Here is a 21883-nt window from a genome sequence, read left to right on the forward strand (position 1 = left end):
GCCAAAGTTTCACATTTCAGAAGTTGGATGCTTTTGCCTGGCAGAATGGAGTTGGACTGACTGGCCCTTTTGGTCTCTTCCAGCTCTATGATTCCATTGACTGATTGGATTATGTTTTGAATGTTTACCTAGTCACAGAAACTCCAGAGATAGATTTATCCAAAGAAACATTGCAAAAGATTATTATTATTATTATTATTATTATTATTATTATTATTAATAATAATAATAAAGATCTCAGCCAGAATTTAGAAACAATAAACATTGACAAAATCACGATCTGTCAAAAAAAATAATCAACTGTAGGACATAAGCCATGTAAAGTGAAAAATTTGAAACCTCATTTAAGCTGTAAAAATTATATGAAACATATATCGAGAGAGAGAGAAAGGGGGAGGGAGAATATATATATATATATTGTTCTAAGGGGTTGGTTTAACCTCCAGCTTGCTAGTAAAACTGAATTACAGTGTTGCAAAAGGATGGATGTCTAAAAAACATAGCACCAACAGGAAAAATTTAGGAAGCTCTGCTCTAGAGTCATTGATAAAGATTTTGAACAGTACTAGGTCCAGGATAAAACGTTGTGGCATTCCACTGATTACTTCTATTCAGGATGAAGAGGAGTCAACTGTGGGGACAACATTTCCCTTCTTCTAGTCTGCTTGAACTTCTGTTCTCCAGGAATTCTCAAAGATTATTGCCATTGGTTCCTAAATGACTTCCGTACTGCCTCTTTACCTATTGTGTTCTTGCCTACTGCACCCCCAAGTTGAGCATTGTTCACCTTTTAGCAGAAGACTGAGGCAAGGAAGGTAGTTATTATATTTTCTTTGCCCTATTAGCATTTCACCATCACTTGTAGGCTACCGTTTACTTACTACAGACTTAAGTAAAAAGCCCTTTTTAGAGTTTTAAGCTTTTCTAATTTTCTTTTTACACATGCTGGCTATTCATGTGAATTCCTCTTTAATGATGTCTCCCTTTTTTCATTTCTTGCACAGGTCCATTGTTAATTCTTAGTTCAGTTGAAAGCTCCTTAGAGCTTAGTTCTTCATACAACTCCTATTTTTCTTTCTCATAGGAACTGTTTGAAATTGTGCCTCCAATATCTCACTTCAATTCCGGACCATGTCATTAAACCTTAAATTTATTGAAATCAATTATCTTAAAGCCTAAAATGCATGTGTGACTATGCTTTGCCTTTCTACTGTATAATCTCTAGGAGAACATGGTCACTGCCATCTAGGAAACCTGCCACTTCCTTCTCGCTGTAGAGTTTTGGTACTTTTGCCTAGTTCGCTCTATAACAGTTCAGGTAAAGACTTTGCCTTTCTGCTGTATGACAAACTCTATAAGAACTTGGTCATTCTCATGTAGGAGACTCACCTCTTCCATCAAATAGGTGATCATTATTTATTAGGCTCAGATTGAAAATCCTTCTTGTCTCTCCCACCTTCTGGAAAATGAAAATGTCTACAAGACAAGTAAGGAATTTGTTAAACATGATATTCTTGGCAGAATTCATTTTCCAACAAATATAGTTGAACTCTCCCATTACTACTATATCTCTCCTTTCTGAATGTGTGGTCATCTGTTCTAAGAAGGTATCATCCAAGTTTTCAGTCTTTCTTGGAAGTCTGCATTAAATTCCCACAATGACAACTCTGTTTCTTTCCCCGTTTAATTTTACCCTGATAATTTCATCCTGGCTTCTAGGATTTTTCTCATTTAAGGCAGGATTTGCTGCTCCTCTGCAAAGTTCAGTTGTGAAAACACCCATTACTGAAACAATCTACAGGTGCTAAGTTTAATTTTTTAAAGCAATTTTCCAGCAAATATGAATTTGAAAGTTAGATGCTTTATTAAGCATTTGAAGGCCAAAAGCAGGAACTTGCCAGTTTTTCAACATTTATCTAGTTTGGAGAAACCCATAAACCAGTATCTTGATTTAAGAGTTCTTAACATACTATTGGCTAAGCTCAAAAAGAAAATATTGGCATCTCTAATTACCAAGGAGCAATGGCACTATATTTCCATGGTGGCAACATGGTATTCTCCTGAGGGACAAGAGAACAATTTCTCATAAATAGTGCAGTCCAAATATTTAGAAACAATAATCACAAGGTATAAATCAGCATATAATTTTATGTATTTATTTATTTACCCTATTTATATCCCACTTTTGTCAACCCCAAAGGGGACTCAGGATGGCTTTACATATAGGCAACTATTTGATGCCTTAAAACAACATACAATTAAAATAACATTTAAATTAACATTATAATTAATGCACATTAAAACAATTAAAACATTTTAAAACATTACATTTGCTTTTAAAACCAAAACATCCACAATCACAATCTGCAGCCGTTCCAGTAGCCAACTGCCCATATTCCATATCTATAATGTACCAACACAGCTGTTTCAAGCTACGGAAACAGAATTTATTAAAGTTGTAAATAAAATGTGTTGACAAATATGGGAAACAAAGGAATCGGTGACAGATTGGAAATATTCAATATACACTACAATCGCAAAGAAAAAGAAAGACCAGGAATCACAGTAGCCATGGGACAACTGCATTAATCTCCCATGCAAGCAAAGTGATGCTCAAAATTTTACAACAAGGATGCCCGATGTCCAAACTGGGTTTAGGAAAGGAAGAGGCATTAGGGATCATATTGACAATATATATTATATAATGAAGTGAACCAAAGAAATTCAAAAGAAAATCAGCTTGTGCTTTATAGATTATAGAAAAGCTTTTGATTTTGTTGATCATGAAAAACTACAAATTACTATTAAAGAAATTGGTGTGCCACAAAATATTTTTGTTCTGATGCATATTCGGGACAAGAGTATACCATCGGGGCAGAATACCGAGAAGCAGAATGGTTACCAATTGTTTCAGATTATTTCAAATTATTCAAAAGAGAGTAAGCAAGCATAGGTAAAGGTAAAGGTTTTCCCCTGACATTAAGTCGAGTTGTGTCCAGCTCTGGGGTGTGGTACTCATCTCCATTTCTAAGCCAAAGAGCCAGTGTTGTCCATAGAGACCTCCAAAGTCATGTGGCCGGCGTGACTGCATGGAGCGCCGTTACCTTTCCGCTGGAGCGGTACCTATTGATCTACTCACATTTGCATGTTTTCAAACTGCTAGGTTGACAGAAGCTGGGGCTGACAGCGGTAGCTTACGCCTCTTTCCGGATTCCAACCTGCAACCTTTCAGTCAACAAGCTCATCAGCTCAGCGGTTTAACCCACTGTGCCACCAGGGGCTCCCAATGTCCCAACTAAGCAAGCATAGTAATGAATAAAAGTGTTAAGAATATTTGCAAATTATTAGTGAGAAAGTGTCACACAATGTTGAGATACTCCATAAAGAAGCCAACACAAGTTTTTTTTAGTCTTTCACAAACACAATTACCTTTTATGCAAAATATGTTATTGTAATGTAATGATACCAGGGGTTGTATCAAAACACAATTTTATGCATGATTTTTGTGTTTGCAAAATAATGTTCTAAAATGCAAAAATACCCATAAGAAGGTGCAACTATTGGGTCGTCGTCGTCTTCTTCGTCTTCATTATTATTATTATTATTGGGATAATTCCTTCAGGTAAAACTCCATCAAATGTTGACTGTTATATGTTCAGTACTGCCAAATATTTTCTGCTACTAAATGTCACTTACAAATATTGTCAATTGCTGCCAATATTTGTATTTCAGTCTTAATAAGATTTGCATGTTTTTGTTTCAATTTGTGAAAAATTGCATGCAATTTTGTCTGTTCTTTTTGAAATACAGTATACATTACTAAAATTACCATGGAAACAAGAAACTGTGCATAATAGTGAGCTTTACTGAAATGAATGACTTTTGCTGGAAGTTAAAATAGAGTTGTGCTGGAGGACCTCTCTAAGAATTTGCTAGTGAAGCTTATCATAAAATCTCCAGAAAGATCCAGAAAATTTATAGAGAGAATATACTTTGTCAGCTGAAGATAAAATAATAGGTACCAGTACTGCAGATATTGTGTACACTCCCCCACTACATACAAAGATGTTCTTTCCCTAAATAGTGCATGCATTTTAAAAATATAAGTACTTTTATCTATACCAGTCTTTCTGAATTATTTTTACACTGGAGACATTTTTGAAGTATTTTTAAAATTCAAGAGAATCTCTGTGTTAAAGTTATTATAGCAACAGCTCAAAAAGGATTTTAAAAAATGTCTCCTGGATCCCTTAGCAGCGTCCTGTGGAACCCTAGGGTCCCAGGGAGCCCTGGAATTAAAACCAAACGCATTTCTCAACTATATTCACCTAATAATCCCAACTGCTGGTGCTGAATATAAACTATTAGGAACAGTCACATATCTGCAGAAGAGGGACACACATGGAGCAGTGAGGGAGGAAGGGGACACCTGCCTAACCAGTCAGATCAGCTGAATCAACCCTGGCGATCAAGGATGTGACAGATGTCACAACCAGATCACCCTCATTTTGGTTTTTCTTGAGATCATATAAATATTTTGCCTATTTATATCTGCAGAAGAGCTAAAGAATATTTATGAAAAAAAGGAAGGGGATAACCCGTTGGTCCAAAGTCATGTATGTACTAAGTGAGTACGGGCAGTCCATGGTAGTTATCGATATATTAAGTGAGTACTGGCAGTTTCCGGGTTACAGACAAGATAGATTATGTAGTTTTGTTCTTAAGTTGAATTTGTATGTAAGTCAGAACAGGTACATTTTAAGTACATTTTAGATATCTACCTACCTACCTACCTACCTATCCACCTACCTATCCACCTACCTACCTACATACCTTCTATCTACCTATCTGCATAGTATAGGGAAGGGTTAACACCCCTATGGTGTTTGATTTGCTGTCAGTGCTGTTACGCAGCGTGTGTTTTAGCCAGACGCCCCAGTGCCCAAATCCCAAATGCAAAAAACTCACAGAGCAATAGTAAAAGTGAACAGAAAAATCTTTACTCTCTTTACTGTGCAGAGATGAAACAAAACTGGCAATGTTGCATACAAAAATCAGCAGTGCAACATATTTACACAGTCTTTGTAAGAAACATAAAGTAAGACATCTTCATCTTACAGCAAATGAGAGATCAAAATAAACCTGAAGTAAATGTTATTACACCATAGTCTTCTCAGAGTAGCTTCTCCAAACTGCTCCCCAGAGCCAAGCCTTTGTCCATAGGTCTCCTCCGAGAAAAGGCTTTCCAGAAGCTCTCCCTCGGGATCTCTCCTTCAGCATCTCCTGCTGGAACTCCACGCTGGTGAACCAGAATATATTCAAAGAAACTCAAACAGACATAGCCCCTTGGGTCACACCCAAGCTAGCTGGTAGACCCACTTTCCCAGCTGAACAAGATAATTACCACTCTTCACACACATACTTGGTCCTGCAAGGACTTATCACAACAAGTGCCTCTGTTCAGAAGAGTTCTGTCCCCACAATAATAGGATTTGGAATGATTTGGCTTGTTGTGGAAGTAAGGACTGTTGATAAAGCTTCAGTGGAGACCTTTTCCCCATGATAACTCTTTCAGGAATAAATTTCCCTTCCTAGAGGTAGGTTTCCCTCACTTCCTGTTGTCTCACCCCTGTTCTTAACTATGAGTCAGATATAAGTCAGATCTTTGTAATTTGGGGACTGCCTGTACTGTAATTTTTTAGCATAATTCACCATCAAATGTAATGCACACCTCAATTTTGAAGGTGCACATTGCAAAAAAAGGGATATGCTGTTGAATGTAATGCACCCAGTTTATTGGGCTTATATGTCAACTGGAAGCCATGCACTTTCATCAGTCTCATACGGTTCCCAACTGGCCTCATTCACAAGATCTTCAAAACCAAGAAAGAGTTTAGAAGCCTCATGAATGAGGTCAGTTGGCAAATGCCCACTCCCCTCTCTCTTGCTCACTCTTCAATGCCTGCCTCACCGATGACAGGCCCAACAGCACAAGGAAGTTTGTGTCAGGGAGGCAAGCAGCAAAACAGATAACAGGCAAAGGGAAGCTGTACCCCTCCATCAAGCCAAGCTCTCAGACTGCTGGATCAAGGAGAAGAGATGGAGCCAAGCGAGGTGGGGCAGCTGCTGAGTGAGTGACTGACCCAACAGGAAAGGAAAGAGGTGATAGCAGTGGCTGCAGGGTGGTGCCAACAAAGAATGAACAAGAGAGCGGGGAGTGGGTGGGATTACATGCACAATTTTAACGTGCCATCAAAACTAATGAGCACCTCACTTTTGGTGATATAATTCAGCCAAAAAAAGAGGTGCACATTAGACTCAAGTAAATGTAGTAATAGTTGTGTTTGATTGTTAATTGGCATTTTCATTGTTTTGTTGTTGTTCATTCGTTCAGTTGTTTCTGGCTCTTCGTGACTTCATGGACCAGTCCATGCCAGAGCTCCCTGTCGGTCGTCACCACCCCCAGCTCTTTCAATCTTTAAATCCTTGTATCATGTCAGCTTTTCTAGTTGTTTCTCTTCGATCCTTCTGTTGCCTGGGATTGCAACATCAACGATCCATACTTTGTTTTTTAACAGAATCGTGAGGTCAGGAGTATTGTGCTCCAAAACTCTGTCAGTCTGAATTCGGAGGTCTCAGAGTAGTTTGACGTGTTCATTTTCTGTAACTTTTTCAGGTTTGTGATCCCACCAGTTCTTTGTCACAGGCCGATGATATTAATGGCACAAGTTCCAATGAATCATCTCAGCAATGGTGTTATGCCTCTGCTTGTAGTCTGTCTGCACGATCTTCTTGCAGCAGCTGGGGATATGATCTATTATTATTATTATTATTATTATTATTATTATTATTATTATTATTGCAAATGGATATGAAGGAGACAAAGGGTAATAGGTGATCTACCTGTGACAAAATTCTTTGCTTTGAAAAGTTTGCCATGGGAGAAAATAGTTTTAGAATAGTTGCAGTAGATGAAAATTTAATGAGACCCAAATGCAGTTTATCAATTGCTGAACATAAGGACAGATGCAAACTCTCCCAGTCCTTTTCGGGTAAGTGATGCAGAAAAGTCGTATCTGTGTACACACCACATTTCTGCTGTAGACAGAGGAGAAGTTATCAAGGCAGGGTGGGATATTTAGACTTCTTTCCCCAAACCAGACCTGCTCCCCTATACAGGAACAGATATGTACTGTCCCTGACAAAATCTGCTCATTCTTTTCATGCCTCTGACTAGCTTCCCCTTCTCAGATATTAAGTATTCAAACCTCATTTACATCCTTATTTTTCAATTTGCTGCCACAGTAGTTTAATTTATTCTATATAATTTCTTTTTCTGAGGGGACATTAATCATTGCCCCGTGCTTTTGGGTGCCTCTGGGATATGTGTGTGTGAGAGAGACTGTGTGTTTTAAATCAATAAAACAAAGAAACCGTCCCTCTTCTCCCGCTCCCCACCCCAGCCCCTATTCTCCTCTAGTACCCACCCACCCCATTCTCCCCCTTCGCCGGAGGAGAGAAACGTAATTTCTCTCTCCGTTCTTTTCATTGTTTCCTATGTTTGAAGATTAATTCCTCTCTGACAAGTGTGGTTGAGAAGGGATAGTACATACCGGCATCAGAGACAGGTTTCCTTGCTGTACAGCTGAAGTCTAGACCCACTTCATGAAGGAAATGTGAAATTGGCTTTATTTTCTCTTTCTTTCTTAGAAAGACACACCCTCTCATCCTTTATGGCTGTCAGAATGATACACACACACACGTCGAGCCATGAAGAGAGGCAGGTAACAAATACTATTATTATTATTATTATTATTATTATTATTATTATTATTATAAACACGACAAGATGAGTCCACAGCAAACAAGGTCACTCTGCTGGCTGTTGTATTGGATCACATGCCGGAAACTTCCCAAGTGTCTAGGACTGTGTTATGTATCGGTGAATAATGCGTGCAGATCCCAGTAAGGTGGCCTTCTGCAGCTGGCAGCTGGTAATTTTGTCAGCGCGGATTGTGTTTAAGTGCAGGCCAAGGTCTTTAGGCACTGCACCCAGTGTGCCGATCATCATTGGGACCACCTTTACTGTTTGTGTCAGAGTCTTTGCAGTTCGATCTTCAAATCCTCATATCGTGTCAGCTTTTCCAGTTGTTTCTCTTCAATCCTGCCGTCGCCTGGGATTGCAACACTGATGATCCATCCTTTGTTTTTTAACACGATTGTGAGGTCAGGGGTATTGCGCTCCAAAACTGTCAGTCTGAATTTGGAAGTCCCAGAGTTGTTGTTGTTGTTATTATTATTATTAACACAACAAGATGAGTCCACAGCAGACAAGATCACTCTGCTGGCTGTTGTATTGGATCACACGTCGGAAACTTCCGAAGTGTCTAGGACTGTGTGATGTATCCGCTAATAATGCATGCAGATCCCAGTAAGGTGGCCTTCTGCAGCTGGCAGATGGTAATTTTGCCAGCGCTGATTGTGTTTAAGTGCAGGCCAAGGTCTTTAGGCACTGCACCCAGTGTGCCGATCACCACTGGGACCACCTTGACTGGCTTGTGCCAGTCTTTGTAGTTTGATCTTTAAATCTTCATATTGTGTTAGTTTTTCTAGCTGTTCTCTTCAATCCTGCTGTCACCTGGGATGGCAACATCAACTATTATTATTATTATTATTATTATTATTATTATTATTATTTCCACACACAATATGCTAATATATTATGAACTGGCCTGAGAATCGCATCTGTGTGTCTGTGATGGGAGGTTGATGTAGATCAGAACTTCTAAATCTGGCAGATTCAAGAAGAATGTAAACAGATAACTTAATGTAGGGCTAGGCAGACTTTGCAGTGCTGAAGATCTCTTGCTCTCTAAGAAAAAAAAAACCCACACATTGCAAACATTTTGCCCTCATATACATCTAAATGCCCTCTAGGGGGCATAGGGAACATTTTTGAAAAATAACTTCCCTGGGTGTGAAATAGCCTGGGGCCTTATAAATGTGCATTTGGGGGCATCTGGTTTTGGAAAACCAGAATCATAACCTTTTGGAGAAAAATGGCATTCACAACCATTTGAAAATCATAATCTTTTGTAAAAGTATGATCTTCTAGAAGTAAAAGTATGATCATCATTTTAGTACAATCTTCTCTTGGATGGTATATAACCACATGTACTTACGCAAGGCAATTTGGTTTTCAACTGTTAGACTGATAACCTCTGTTAGTAACAGAGATTATGCCAATGCACAAAATATAGCAGTTTTTCAGAAGTGTGTTTTTTTTCAGTGCCCCCAAACATCTACTCTCCTATAAAATATCTTGTTTCTATATCATTATCTCAAGAGACAAAAATAGTCTTAGTTAAAAGTAACATATCTGGTTTACCCACAACCTTCATGTATTCAGCATACAGTTACATAATTTGTCAATCCAGTTATAGATGGATTTGAAGTGGCTTCTCTGTGCAGATAACACAAGGCATCTTTCATACAATCAACAGCAACATACATTTGCTCATAACAGTCCAAAGTCTAATGGTGTCTGTCCTCTCAAATGGAGTCTGAGCTCTGAGCAGTCTCAGATCAGATACGGTGGTCTGAAGCCCTTCCCACAACCTCGAGAAACAGAGTAAAGGGAAAGAGGCATACCAAAACACACACACATAATACAGTGTGTGTGTGTGTGTGTGTATGTGTGTGTATGTATGTATACACACACACACACACACACAGTAATATACATATATATGAGGGCTGAATGAAAAGTAATGCCTCCACCTTTGTAACTCCTCAACAGATGGCAGTACTGGTATGTGGCAGGTACTGGCTTGTTCAGTAGACTCACTGTTACAGTTCCATTTTGGCAGGAAGCCTTAGCATTGAATGGTTGTGCTATTAAATTGTAAAGTATGGGACCCTGCGCAGACGGTCGGTCAATGCGACTTAAGCAACATGCAGTCATTGAATTCTTGACAACAGAAGGTGTCACCCCAAAGGAGATTCATCACACAATGTAAGCTGTTTATGATGATTGTGTTGATGTGAGTACTGTGTGTCGTTGGGCAAGTAAGTTTAGAGATGTTGAGGTGGAAACATCTGACTTGCGTGACAAACAAAGAATTGGATGTCCTGTAACAGCAACCACCGAGTTTCGCAAGCAAAAGATTGACAGATTGATTCAGGACGTATCACTCAGAGAGAAATGTAAAGCATAATTGGCATTTCACAAGAACGTGTGGGTCCCATTATTGATTTGCTTGGATATCGAAAGATCTGTGCACAATGGGTACCCAGGATGAGAGAACTGTGAGACGCTGGTTGCAGAAACAGAGTGTCGACTTCTGTGAGGGCTTCAGAAAACTTGTTCATCGTTGAGAGAAATGTATCCAATTGACTAAATGAAGAAATGTGCCCATGTAGTGCATATTGAATCATCATGAAGGGGGCAGGGGAATGAGAGATTTTTTTGAAATGCACCTGCTGCTAAGATTTACTCCCATGAATATTGCATTACTTGCTAGAAAAAGAGTTGTCCCATAGGTAAACTCAGATGGCACACCACCCATCTTGTCTGCATAGGGGACAATAATAACAGTCCATTAGGAAAATAAGTGCACATAACTGCAAAGAAATTCCACAAATGGGGCGCCATATGTTCATGGGAACATATTCTGTGCCGGTTTGTATACAGGTGCTTTGTGTAAACAGTGTTCTTCTCTAGTAGTTCATAAGAGATACAAAGCTCATAAGAGATACAAAAAGTGGTCCAGAAAACAGAAATGGGCACGGGAGGGGGGATCCTGGATACTATGAAAACTGGAAACTCAGTTTTTAGCTAAAATATTGAAATGATGTTTAAACAGTGTAAGCTAATGATGTTTAAAAAGTGTAAGCAAATCATATAAGTAAAGCTACCAAGCAGGAACAGTATACTTTGACAGAGAAAGAAACACGGAATAGCCAGAAGGGAAAGTGTGGTAGGGGACCCAGATACCAAGGGCAAACAAAGCTGATCTGATAGGAGGAAGATTGCAACAACCTTATCAATAGATTAGCATGAGCTGAAAATAATTAGAATAATAGAATCATAGAGTGGGCCATCCAGTCCAACCCACTGCCAAGAAGCAGGACAATCACGTTCAAAGCACCCCCAATAAATGACCATCCAGCCTCTGTTTAAAAGCCTCTATAGAAGGAGCCTCCACTACACTGTGAGGCAGAGAGTTCCACTGCTGAACAGCTCTCACAGTCAGGAAGTTCTTCCTAATGTTCAGGGGAATCTCCTTTCTTGTAGTTTGAAGCCATTGCTCTGCGTTCTAAGCTTCTAATCTCTAATCTTCTAGTCTCTAATCTTCTAATCTCTAGTTTCCAGGGCAGCAGTAAACAAGCTTGCTCCCTCCTCCCTATGACTTACCCTCACATATTTAAACATGGCTATCATGTCTTCTCTCAGTCTTCTCTTCTGCAGGCTAAACATGCCCAGCCCTTTAAGCCGCTCCTCAAAGGGCTTGTTCTCCAGACCCTTGATCATTTTAGTTGCCCTCCTCTGAATACATTCCAGCTTGCCAATATCTTTATTAAGCCCAGAGATTCAATCAACCTCTGTTGCCTCTCCTCTATTTTTGGAAAAATTGAATTTTTCATGAAAACATTTTCAGAAGAATAAGTGGTATAATGGGGCAGGAGGGTGAAGAGCCGGTCAATGTTCATTGATAGCTGTAATGTGCAATCTGGGGCATGAATCTCTCCAATTACAATGTTCATGAGGAAGGACATGTGAGAGCATTGAAGTTAAGACCATCTCCTCCATTTTCCTGGTGATATGAGGAGAGTTGCTACTCTCACTGAGCTGTTCTGTAATTTCCTTTTACCTTGTTGGGTAACCTATCTTAAACTTCTGTTTGCTTTTCATTTTGATTTGCCAGTTTAATGAGTCCGTATGTTTTTTAGGTAGCAAAACATATTACACTCCCCATCCCAGCTGTCCGTTGTTGTTATATAGGAGACAGACAGCCTGTCATTTTTCTTAGATGGAAGGTTGAAAATCTGGGAAGAGGTAGTTAGAGAGAATAAAAGCATTCATAAGTTAGCTGTGGTAAATAATATTATAGTGTGAGGAGCCTGATGCAACATCTTAAGAAGCAGCACTAAGCTCAGGATAGAGGCAAAATCAGGAAATTATTGCATGAGGCTTTTGAACATGTTAGAAATTCCCTAACCACAAATAAAAATGTTCATATCTGAACAATGTCATTCCAAACCCACCTCAAGCTAGTTTGCAAGCAATTGTCAGTCTGTCCTTTTAAATGGATGGAAGAATTCCTGATTGTAGGCACCCGCCTCATAGGAAACCTGCTACAAAACAGGAGCTTTTTTGTTGAGTTCCAGGGCCAAAGAAGCAGATGGCGGAAACAGAAGAACGGCCAGCCTCAGGGGAGCGTGCTTGCTCCATCAATATTCAAAATTTATACAAATGACCAGCCACTGCCAGAGGGGACAGAGAGTTTCATCATGCTGATGATCATGCCATCACCGCTCAAGCAGGGAGCTTTGAGATGGTTGAACAGAAGCTCTCCGAAGCTCTAGGTGCCCTTACTCTCTATTACAGGGGAAACCAGCTGATCCCTAATCCATCTAAAACACAGACATGTGCTTTTCACCTTAAGAACAGACAAGCATCCCGAGCTCTGAGGATTACCTCGGAAGAAATCCCACTGGAGCATTGCAGCACACCCAAATATCTGGGAGTCACTCTGGACCGTGCTCTTACCTACAAGAAGTACTGCCTGAATATCAAGCAAAAAGTGGGTGCTAGAAATAATATCATACGAAAGCTGACTGGGGAAATTCAGATATGATTAACTACACAACTGCAAACTCACTCTGAGACAATGGCAAAGCCTTGCAAGATCAAGTAAAATCTCAGAAGTGTGCAATTCTTCCAAAGGGAAAAAGATGCATGGACAAAGAGTTTTAGAGGCATTACACCAGGTTGCAGCAGTCAGCTCAATGTGCTTCCAGCTAACTGAAAGTGCTTTCTGCAAACATCATTGTGCTAGAAAGAATGGCTATCCCAGTGTGCTCTGGCTCTCAATAGGATGAGTTTGCAATGACAAAATTTGCTTTTCAGACCTCGTGGAGTAAAGTCCTGAGTAAAAAAATGGCAATGGGGATAGGACCCAAAGGGAAGAAACAATGGGTGATGACAAAATTCGTTCTCACTTTTTCTGCTCTGCTTAATACTGAGGCCCCACCTACACTGTTATATAATCCAGTTTATGAATCCAGATTATCTGCTTTGAATTGAATTATATGGCAGGGTAGACTCATATAATCCAGTTCAAACCAGATAATTTGGATTCTGAAATTGGATTATATGGCAATGTAGATCCAGCCTTAGGCCGGTGATTCAAACAAACAATATTTATTATGGTCCACAGACCCATCAGTGAACTATTATTATTATTATTATTATTATTATTATTATTATTCTGTCACAAAAACACAGTATGACACATCAAGCGAGATATATATGCTGGATTTCGTATCACAAAATCACAAATCGAACACTTCCCAAGCATTTAGAACTGTGTGATATATTTTCAAATGATGTGCACAGATCCAAGTAAGGTGGCCTCTTGTAGTTGACAAATTGTGATTTTGTCAATGTTTATTGTTTTCAAATGTCAGCTGAGATCTTTTGGCACAGCATCCAGTGTGCCGATTACCACTGAGACCATCTCTACCCATTATTATTATTATTATTATTATTATTATTATTATTATTAAAGTAAAATAAAATAAATGGATGTGTTTCACTTTTTCCCCACATTGAATTTTTTTTCTTCAATCTGGTATTTTTCCCCAATCTTGTTTATCAAGAAAATACATTATTTTTTAAGTGTGAAAAATTCTCAGTCATATGAAATGTCAGAATATGATTCTTTAGAATTTATTTCTTTTATAAAAACTAACACGCGAAGCAGCAATGACATTCAGAAATGATAATAATGTCTGCTTACTCAGTTACAAATGCGGCCTCCATCTAGGTCAAAATCTTCAACTAGAAAACTCATGTTCTGAAATAGAGTAGCTGCCAGGATTGTGGGACATTTTGTCCAAGACATCTCTAGAGTATCAGGTGTATTGATCCTGGAATATTATTTTTAAAAAGTAAATGCTCATATATATTTTTCCCAATAGTAAGCAATAGGAGTTCCACAACACTGGATTGTCCTGATGCGTAACCTACACACTGAACAAGAGACTACTGTCAGGACACAATATGGAGAAATAATGGTTTCTCATTGCCAAGGAGGCCAGGCGTTTTATCACCTCATCTCTTTAGTTTATATGCAGAAAGCAAGCTCAGACTCAAAAGAAAAAGAAAACTGAGGGAAGGAATGTCAACAATTTAGGATATAATACCATATCAATGGAAAGAAAGAACAAATACTTGGGTTGAAAATTATGTACAAATGCAGGATTGGATATTAAAAAGACAACCACGAATTATTTACATAATTTAAAAGTGGATACCAACAATGTTGAAATAATTAAAGCTGTCCTATAAATTGATTTTCAAGTTAAGAAATCAGACAATGATTGGAAAGGCAGCCTGAAGAAAGTAGATAAGATCATGAAGTGCAAAAACATGTCATTAAACGCCAAAATCGAAACCATCCATAAGTGTATTTTATAGAAATATATTTTAATATATTATTATTATTATTATTATTATTATTATTATTATTAACTTTATTTGTACCCCGCTAGCATCTCCCGTAGGACTCGATGCGGCTTACAAAGGCCAAGGCCTCAAACACAATACAACAATACAACACTAAGCAAATTAAAACAGTAAGCAATACCAAACAACAGATAATAGACACTACATCAGGACACTATTAAAACTGGGCCGGGCTGAAGTGATGGGTACAAAATTAAAAGTGCTGATGTGACAGGGATAGGTGGGAATTATAGGGTAGTGCAATATGCGGTGTGCAACAATCTTAAATCTAATAAAGTGCTTCTGGGACTTGTTGTTGGGTATTCCTACTCTGGAAAGGCACAACGGAACAGCCAAGTCTTCAAGTTCTTTCTGAAGGCTGCCAATGTAGGGGCCTGTCTAAGGTCTTTTGGGAGGGTGTTCCAGAGTCGGGGGGCCACCACAGAAAAGGCCCTGTCTCGCGTCCCCACCAAACGCGCCTGCGATGCAGGTGGAATCACGAGCAGGGCCTCTCCAGATGAGCGAAGTGAACGTGTGGGTTCATAGATGGAGATACGGTCACGAAGGTAGGGTGGTCCCAAACCGTTTAGGGCTTTGTAGGTAAGCACCTGCACCTTGAATTGGGCTCGGAAAATAAACGGCAGCCAGTAGAACTCCTTGAACAGGAGGGTTGACCTCTCTAGGTAAGGGCCCCCAGTTAACATCCTGGCTGCAGCCCGTTGGACCAGTTGGAATTTCCGAGCTGTTTTCAAGGGCAGCCCCATGTAGAGCGCATTACAGTAATCCAATCTAGAGGTGACCAAGGCATGGACCACACTGACCAGATCAGCCTTCGCGAGGTACGGTCGCAGTTGGTGCACGAGTCTTAATTGTGCAAAAGCCCTCCTGGACACCACCGACGCCTGAGCCTCAAGCGTGAGCGATGAATCCAGGAGGACTCCCAAACTGCGGACCTGTGGCTTCAGGGGGAGTGTAACCCCGTCCAACACAGGTTGCCACCCTATACCCCAATCCGGTTTACGATCGACCAGCAGGACCTCTGTCTTGTCAGGATTGATCTTCTATATATCTTTTCTAGGAATACATTTTAATATGTGTATGTATAGAAATAAAGTTGTTGTTATTGTTGTTGTTATCAATACCATGAAAAGTTTTAGAATGGATTATTCAATGATCAGTCTCAGTGTCCTTAGAAAGGAATACTATGATTGTGTAATCCCAGCATGCAGATCTGAAAAACAAGCCATGCTAAATCATTAACATCTCTTTTATAGAGTTACATGCTTAGTAGATTATGGGAATGCTGTGGATATAGTCTATTTTTTTTTAGTAAGGCTTTCACAATGCCTCCCATAAGGTTTTGGTGAACTGTGCATTAGGCAGTGTGAAAGTTAGGTGGACCTGTAATTGTCTGACAAAGTTAAGTCAAAGAGTGCTCCCTAATGGATGCTATTCATCCTAGGAGGAAGTTATTACTGGGCCATGCCACAGTCTTGGTGTCATTCTACATAGATCAAGAATCCAGAGCCATTCTGGCACACCAGAAACTGGATCATCAGCTGGAATGCTGCCTTGCTAAAGAGCCTGGAAGGGAAGGCCTCCCGCTCTCCTCCTGCCCATCCCACATACTTGGATCACCTGGGTCTGAGGAACATGAGAACAATCAAGATAGCTGCTGCTGCTTCTAGTGAGGAAACAGCCTAGCCTACTTTGACTTCCTCTAATTTGGTGGTGACCCTGAATCCTGATGTAGAATTCAAGTTTCCGCTAAGTTAGCTTAACCTGGTGCAAGGCCATGTTTAAGCCAAATCAGCCTTGTGAAGCATTTAGCCACCATGGGGCTGATCCGTCTGCATACCAACCTGACCAATTAGTGTAGAGGTGCCTCCAGACGTCAGATGATAGGATCACAACTGAAAATGACAGTAGCAGTTTGGAAACGCGGGCTAAAACTCAAAATGAATATCAATTGGAAAAAATGTAAAGTACTACATCTAAGCAGGAAAATGAAATGTACAGATATAGGATGAGTGGTATTTGGCTTAGTCATAAGCTAAACATGAGTCAACATTGTTATGTAGCAGGGTTTGTATTCTTGTATGATAAGGGGATAGACTTGTGGTTATTTCCAACTCTAGAAGTCTATCTTTTTATGATTTTATGATTAGGTCTTGGAAGAAATCTGCCCTAAATTGCGCAAATGACTAAATGGGGGTTCTTACATTTTTGACATAGCATGAGCTGTCAGTGGAAAAAATGATAATGGGAAAGTGGAAGGCAGCAAGAAAAGACAATTGCACTACAAGTGGATTGATTCAGTCTAGAGTATCATGGTCATGAGTTTGCAAGGCTGGGTAGCACATATGATAGCCGAGGTTGTTGGTGGTCACTCGTTCATAGGGAAGCCATTAATCAATGTTGACTTGGTGAAAAATTACAATAACAATGTGTTCGACATTGTTACAGTAAGTCATAAAAGGTCAAGTATGTGTGTGTGTTAAAGAAAACATTGTGCTGCTAATTATTATGTGCAGCTGCTAATATAGGTCAACTAGTAAGTTTGGACTACACCTGGTGTGATATAACTGTATGGTTTTTAGAATACAGTTCAGCTATTGCTCTAAGGAGCCTTTGCTCAGGCATTTTGCTCAACCATTTCTCCTGTTCTCTCATTTGGATGAAGATGAAGAAGCCTTATTCTGTATTGCTTACAAAGACTATGTAAGTTTGTTGCACTGTTTGTAACATTGCAAGTTTATGTTTTAACTCTGCTAAGAGTAAAATTTTTCTGTTCTTTTTCCTCTTGCCTGGGTGCAATGTTATTGTGTCTTCTGTATTGGATTTGACTGAAATACGCTTTGCACAACAGACATTACTCCTTACTTTATGAGTAATATATGTTACTTTTAATTTAGCCTTTTAAACTATTATGTTATTAATTTTTAGGCAAAAAGGCAAACTCTCCCAATGTTTGTCCAATAGTATTGATAAATAATGCATAAAAGTTACTAATTACAATTAAAAAGTTAAGATAATATAAATTGTTACATTATGTTGGAAACAATAAGCTTAAAATATATAGTGGTATACATAAAAACCATACATAAAAGAATTGAAATTCAAAACATCCTTTGAAGACACTCAGACAAAACAGCACATACCCAGGCTCAGAAATCACATAACGAATAACTCAGTAAAAGATGTACAGCATAAATAATTTACCATAGATGTACAAAGTGCAACTTTCCCTGGAAGTCCCAGTTTTTTTCTATACTTCTGACCATCTTTTTGTCTCTCTCTCTCCATTCTCCTTCTGGAACTGACATCACTCCTATTCCTTACTTTTTTTTTGTTAAATTCCCTGCTTAATAGCCACATTCACTACAAATGTCCTCTTCTCAGCTAATAAAGGTAAAGGTTTTCCCCTGACATTAAGTCCAGTCATATCCGACTCTGGGGTTGATGCTCATCTCTATTTCTAAGCTGAAGAGTCGGTGCTGTCCGTAGACACTTCCTCAGTCATGTGGCCAGCATGACTGCATGGAGCGCTGTTACCTTCCTGCTGCAGCGGTACCTATTGATCTACTCATTTTTGCATGTTTTCGAACTGCTAGGTTGGCAGAAGCTGGGGCTAACAGTGGGAGCTCACCCCACTCTCTGGATTTGAACCAGCAACCTTTCGGTCATCAAGTTCATCAGCTCAGTGGTTCAACCCATTGCGCCACCGGGGGCTCCTCTCAGCTAGCCACTACCATATTAAGTTCATTACTATTCTCTCTTCCTGTCTCAGTGTCTCTGTGTAGAAGGTAATAGAAATAAAATAAGGATTTTGACACATAACTGATTAGTAGAGGAGAGGGGAGAGAAGTCAAGAACTATCCTGACTATGAGAGCATCTGAGCTCCCTCTGGAAGCTTCATAACAGTCCACCCCACAATTCTGTTTTGGTATATTTTGCCTGTGGGTATAATCTTTGCTGAGACACATTGTCCTTCAACATGTTCTGATGGTCGTTGAGTGATAGTGATAGCTTCCATGGAGAAAATGTGGAAGCATTCAATTTTAGGCCTTTTTCTCATATATCAGTATTTTTTTTCACATAGTGAACTTCCTCGCTATGCATCTCTCCCTATGAACCATCTAGGCCAGGGGTCCTCAAACTTTTTAAACAGAGGGCCAGGTCACAGTCCCTGAAACTGTTGGATGGCCGGATTTTAATTAAAAATAAAAACAAAAACATAATTTGAATTCCTATGCACACTGCACATATCTTATTTGTAGTGCAAAAAATAAAAACACTTTAAAACAGTACAATAATTAAAATGAAGAACAATTTTAACAAATATAAACTTACTAGTATTTCAGTGGGAAGTGTGAGCCTGCTTTTGGCTGATGAGATAGGATTGTTGTTGTGTGCTTTCAAGTAGTTTCAGACTTAGGTTGACCCTGAGTAAGGACCGGGTAAATTACCTTGGAGAGCCGTATCTGGCCCCTGGGCCTTAGTTTGAGGACCCCTGATCTAGGGGCTTAAGATCATCTGGTGAGGTCCAAATGCAATTGGAGGGAACGAGAGACAGGGCCTTCTTAGCGGTGGCCCCTCGGCTATGGAACACCCTCCCTAGGGATATTAGATGGGCCCCCTCCCTCCTAACATTTCAAAAGAGAGTCAAAACCTGACTGTTTGAGCAGGCATTTGCAAACAAAGTGTAACAGACTAATTGAGATCCACTGAACATTTGAATGATGCGACGGAAAAATGATTTTAGTGATTAGACACGGAAGACTTGTGTTTATGGTTTTATGGTTTTATTCCTTTTATATGGTTTGTATTATATGTAATGTTTTTAACTGTATTTATGTTGTTGGGGCATTAACTGCCAACTGTAAACCGCCTCGAGTCGCCTTCGGGTTGAGAGGGGTGGTAAATAAATAATGCAAAAATGATGTGATAAACTAAAATAGTGTGCTTTCTGTTCTTACAGTTCTATAGCTGTAATCTTCTCACCTATTTTAGGCTTTTCTGAACTGCTGTAGAAAGGTTAAATAAAAGTGAAACAAGATTTTCAAGATCTGTTGGGATTGCTAGGATCTGTTGTGCGGCCTATATGGTTAGCCATTTCATCCTTCTGCAAACGCCAAACACTCCTGAAGCTCGTCAGATCTCGAGATCATCATATGGAGTGAATCAGTTCTGCTGCTTCTCCTTACATCTGTTTTTGAAGTCTCAGAATACCGTTCTCCTCCAGTCATGAAGTTTTTCCAAATCCTGCCCTGACAGCAGCGGCCTGGCTTTTTTGGCACATTGCCTCTGCCGTGTGTAACAAATGAGCACTTTATGCATCAGGATGATGACACCCAAGAGGGACTCTGTTCCTGCCTTTGGTAGATGTCAGAGCTCACTGGATGCATCACAATGGAAAGAACAAACTCTGTAGTATGATATATTTAATAAAATGTGGACGGGAGGGGGGAATGGTGAAGAGAAGAAAAAGCCAATGCCTGGGAAGGTAATGCGTTCATTTGAATAATGGGCAAAATCAAATTAATTCTACATTAAATAGTTCTGAATAAAGGGTTTATGTCAGCAGTTTCAAACTTGTTTTCCTTAATTACTTTCCGTGTTTAATGTCATTAAGAAGATTAAAAATTCATTAACAAGAGTAGTAAAGTGGCAAATCAGTAAAGCTATCACTCCAGGTTAAAAACTAAGCTGAGGTTGACACTTTGCATACTTCCATAGGCATTGCGGGAAATACTCATGGGGAGCAAGAGGTGGATCCCATGGGAGAGACATATAGTTGAATCTGGGCTAGATGAAGGTCAGTATGTGTGTGCCAGGGGCGGAGGGAGGACCCATGCTAATTAATGCTGGGCTTGTCAATGGCTGATGCCACCCCCCCCCTCTTGAATTAATAGTGTAATTGACTTGTGCATATAAATGCAAGTTTACACCCTATTTATAGGCCATGGATTGGTTTTCCATCCCTTACCAGCTGAGGAAAATCTCCAGACATCTTACTTACCCTTCCCTCTATAGTCACTTGAAAGAAACCCTATTTTTTCCCTTTCCTCCTGGGACTTTTTCCAGATCAGAGATAGGCATATGTACATGAAAGGTGGGGTAGAAAGATGCACACATTTGGACAGGATATATTTTAAAAAATAAATTATGGTAATATAAATTTCTTTTCTAGTTTTGTAAGACATTAGGCAAAAGAATAGAAAATGATAAGTGTAACATGCTGGGATCAGAGGCTGAGTCAACTACAGAGAATGTTACAGAGCTCTTAAGGCAGGCTAAGTGCATTCCAGTGCTCTAATGGACAGGTCAAGAATAGGCTATTCGAATAGGGGAGATACTTTCTCATCTTTCTCATCCTGTTTTTTTTAGAGGGGGCGATGGTAGGGAGTGGGGTTGCTCATATTAGTGAGTAAATATATGCTGCCCAAATGCAAAACTATGGTTTGTTTAACACAAAACTTAAGTCTAGAAGTACAGTAGGCTCCCAGTTAACCCAGAGTTATGGGGATTGGTAGATGCTGCATCACAGATAAATTTATTTATTTATTTATTTACTGTATTTGTATACCGCCCCTCTAAGTCCTCAGGCCACTTGAGGTGGTTTGCAAGGCAAAATTCAATGCCACAAATCACAAGCACAATTTAAAACATTAACATACATAAAATAATAATAACAGCAATAAAACATAATTCGTTAAGAAATCTGTATTAAAACATTGTCCAGTCCCATCATATGGGACTGTATTTGCAAAAGCTTGCTCGAAAAACCATGTCTTGCACTTTTTCCGAAATGTTAACAGGGAAGAAGCTGATCTAATATCCCTAGGGAGGGCATTCCATAGCTGAGGGGCCACCACTGAGAAGGCCCTGTCCCTCGTCCCCGCCAGACGTACTTGTGATGAAGGTGGGACCGAGAGCAGGGCCTCCCCAGATGATCTTAAAATCCTCAATGGTTCATAAGGGGAGATGCATTCAATCAGGTAAGTTGGGGCAGAACCGTAAATGTAATTTCTAGTTGCTTGAGAGTTATTATTAAAAATTGGCTTAACTAATACTATACCATATCATAAACTCTGTATTGAATTTATATTAATCCTGAAATATGGTAATTAAATGCCAATAAAGACAAA

This window comes from Anolis sagrei, chromosome 3, assembly GCF_037176765.1.
Source record: "Anolis sagrei isolate rAnoSag1 chromosome 3, rAnoSag1.mat, whole genome shotgun sequence".
Lineage (NCBI taxonomy): Eukaryota > Metazoa > Chordata > Lepidosauria > Squamata > Dactyloidae > Anolis > Anolis sagrei.